Source organism: Pseudochaenichthys georgianus, chromosome 10 (genome assembly GCF_902827115.2).
Source record: "Pseudochaenichthys georgianus chromosome 10, fPseGeo1.2, whole genome shotgun sequence".
Lineage (NCBI taxonomy): Eukaryota > Metazoa > Chordata > Actinopteri > Perciformes > Channichthyidae > Pseudochaenichthys > Pseudochaenichthys georgianus.
Genome location: NC_047512.1, coordinates 24,482,269 through 24,486,348, shown reverse-complemented (window position 1 = coordinate 24,486,348; position 4,080 = coordinate 24,482,269).

The following is a 4,080-nucleotide window of genomic DNA, read 5'->3' as shown; positions in this document are numbered from 1 at the left end:
ACATCCATGTTGACAACCCCCAGGACAGAGGGGCTAAAGAACTGTTTTGTGTTCTTGATAGCTATGGACTGACTCAGCATGTGACGGAGCCCACACACAATAAGGGGCACACTCTGGACTTAATTATATCAAAGGGTCTGAATATCTCTAAGGTTGTGGTGACTGATGTTGCGCTCTCTGACCATTCCTGTTTTCTTTGAGAGCTCTATTTCTGTTCACACAAATGTTCAAAAAGAGGTAACCACAAAGCAATATTTAACTGAAAATACTAGGGAAATGTTTACTCAGAATTTTTCTTCCACACTTGCCCCTGCTAACATCTCAGTAAATGAGCTAGTAGATCATTTTAATTCAAAAATTAAAAATGTTATAGATGCCATTGCTCCAACTAAGGTAAAGGAAGTGACTGGGAAGAAAATATCTCCATGGAGAAAGGCCATGACCGTGAGAACAGAAAAAAGAGAATGTCGAAAAGCTGAACGTAGGTGGCGAAAAACAAATCTCCAGGTTCACTTTGAAATCTATAAAGAGAGATTTGGCCTTTATAATTTGGAATTGAAAAATGCACGACAGTCATTCTTCTCTGACATCATTACCAAAAACAACGCACGTGCCTTGTTTGCTACCGTCGACAGACTAACTAACCCCCCAGTGTCAGTAGCCTCTGAATTTCTATCCACCAGGGAATGCAATGATTTTGCCTCCTTCTTCACTGACAAAATTCAGAAAATCAGACAAGCAGTCAGTGCCTCTGCATCAGGTACAGCAAATGTGTTGTCCCTGTGTCCACCTAATATCAATTCAAACACCATGACACAATTCCATCAGATTAATGATAAAAAACCTAGAGGACATTATTCAACTTCTGAAATCCTCCTGCTGCCTTGATATTATTCCAACAGGATTTTGCAAAGATGTTTTTCGTTGCATGGCCTCAGATCTACTTCATATAGTAAACAAATCTCTTCACTCAGGTATTTTTCCACAGGCCCTGAAAACTGCAGTCATTAAATCGCTCTTAAAAAAGAATAATCTAGATGCTTCAGTAATGAACAATTACAGGCCCATATCAAACCTCCCATTTCTAGGTAAAATCATTGAAAAAGTTGTTTTTCAACAGTTGAGTAATTTCTTGCATTTAAATAGTTGTTTCGATGTGTTCCAGTCAGGCTTTCGTCCAAACCACAGCACTGAGACTGCTCTTGTAAAGGTCTTCAATGACATTCACTTAAACACAGACAGTGGCAGAACTTCAGTGTTAGTATTATTAGATCTCAGTGCTGCGTTTGACACTGTTGACATATTACTCGACCGACTAGAAAACTGGGTGGGACCTTCGAAAACAGTTCTAAATTGGTTTAAATCCTACTTAAAGGACAGAAACAACTTTGTTTCTATAGGTAAATACATCTGAGTTGACAAATATGACATGTGGGGTACCTCAAGGCTCCATCTTGGGGCCTCTTCTCTTTAACATCTACATGCTACCACTGGCTCAGATAATGAAAAACAACAAAATAAGTTACCATAGCTATGCGGATGACACACACATTTACGTAACAATTTCACCAGGAGACTATGCTCCAATTCAAACACTGAGTAAGTGCATTGAACAAATCAATAACTGGATGTGTCAGAACTTTCTCCAATTAAACAAAGATAAAACTGAGGTAATGGTTTTTGGAGCCAAGGCAGAACGTATAAAAGTTAGCGCTGAGCTTCAGTCTGCAATGTTCAAAACAACAGATAAAGCCAGAAATCTAGGTGTAGTCATGGACTCTGACCTGAGTTTCAACAGTCACATTAAAACAGTTACTAAATCAGCCTACTATCACCTAAAGAACATATCTAGGATTAAAAGACTAATGTCACAGCAGGATTTGGAAAAACGTGTCCATGCTTTTATCTTCAGTAGACTCGACTACTGCAATGGTGTCTTCACAGGTCTCACTAAAAAATATATTAGAAAGCTGCAGCTAATTCAGAACGCTGCTGCTCGAGTCCTCACTAACACTAGGAAAGTGGATCACATCACTCCTGTTCTGAAGTCTTTACACTGGCTTCCTGTGTGTCAAAGAATAGATTTCAAAATACTGCTGCTGGTTTATAAAGCTTTGAATGGTTTAGGCCCAAAATACATTTCTGACCTGCTGCTAAATTATGAACCATCCAGATCTCTCAGGTCTTCAGGGACTGGTCAGCTTTCTGTCCCCAGAGTCAGAACTAAACATGGAGAAGCAGCGTTCAGTTATTATGCTCCAAATATCTGGAACAAACTCCCTGAAAACTGCAGGTCCGCTGCAACTCTGACTACTTTTAAATCCAGACTAAAGACTTTTCTTTTTGCCGCTGCTTTTAATTGAACTATTCACATCTTAAACTGCACTGTAACTTTTATCCATGTATTTTTTCTTTTAATGTTTCTTTTATTATCTTTTCTTTTTAATGACTGATTTTAAATGCCATTTTCTTAATGTCTTTCGTTTTTTGTAAAGCACTTTGAATTGCCTTGTGTTGAAAGGTGCTATATAAATAAACTTGCCTTGCCTAAAAAGGATCAGCTGTGTGTGCGCAAGTGCACACATGTGTGAATATTCATTCTCATTTTGACCAGGAGCATTGATATAGTACGCAGGGATTACGCACATAAATGTACACTCCCACACAAAACGGTGGAAATAACTACATCTGCTCTGAGGCATCGATGCATATTTATCAAGGCGTATACGCCCATGGCCACATACTAGTTTCATTGTATAGGGATGGGAGAGCTGACTGTCTGATGCAGAGGGATGGCCCTAAGTCTCAGCCCGCTCTGCCTCTTATCATGATAAAAAAAAAAAGCACGGCAGACTTCAGCAACAGGCCATGGAGGGGTCAGTGGGGATTTGACGTGTGTGGCTGAACCCCTCTTCTCAGCTATGCACTCTGGACAGCTTCCATGGGACCACAGACACAGCTCTTTTTCTTCTTTAGAAGATCTTCAAATTAAATCCATTATTGAATCACCATGCAAGATACTAAGATGTAGTCATGCATGGACAGAACTAGTGTGTGTTAAAAAGGAGATATCATCCTGTCCGCATCAGCAACATCTTTGAAAATCTCCCCTTCAGTAGAAGGTTGTGGTTTGCATTAGAAGCTGAATCTCCTGCTGTGGTCCATATTTAGGACGTTATTAAAGGCCTTTATGTGGCTGTCTTCCTTTGCGCCTACAGAATGCTGGTAAACAGGGAGATCGCGTCCTCATTACCTCCGAGGACATGCAGACAAACAGCTCACAACAGCACTAATCACATGCACCCCATACAGAACAATTAAGGGTCATTGGATGGAACACATTTAGTGGCGCAGTTTTTCAACATAAATAGCCAGGAAGAAAACACCCCCCTGTGTACGTCCATCTCGAATTGCTCAGTAACTTCAATACTTTTAGTGTTATGTCCTTGACCGTATCAAACACAAAGCTTTGCCTCAGCAAAGAAGAAAAGGAACAGAGAACATCCTGCTCTGTATAGTATCCGAGGCTCTGTCACAGAACCCGAGCATATCATAGTAGTGTGTAATGTTTACTGAATAATGAGCAAATAACCTGGGAGGGGAAGCTGAACATTGTTGGTAGTCGCTAATGAATAGTCTCATAATCTCTTCCTAGGTTAGATTAGAAGGACGTCATTAAGATAAACTCATCTGCCTGGACATCTGACGCATGAAAGGAAGCCCCATCCAACCAGTAATCATCCAGTTGCTTTTAAGCAGAGCCCTATCAAAGTCTACTTTCATCTATAATGTGTGACTTCCTCCAGAGGTGGTGGAGGCGCATCAACGGCTAATTTCTATCACATTATGTGAATGTTTTTGTTTTCGTCAGTTTCAATTATAATCTTGCTGAAAGGCAACATAGAAAGTGTTGTGCGTTTGGTCCCAGAGGATCCAGATCTGCAGGGCTTCTAGAGGGAAGCCGTTTCTAAACCTAAAATATGGGATTTACTTTCAGATAACTGATTTGTGAGTACGAATAAATTGTATTATGGTATATGTATTTTTTTTAATACTGTATACATTTGCAATAAAATGTAC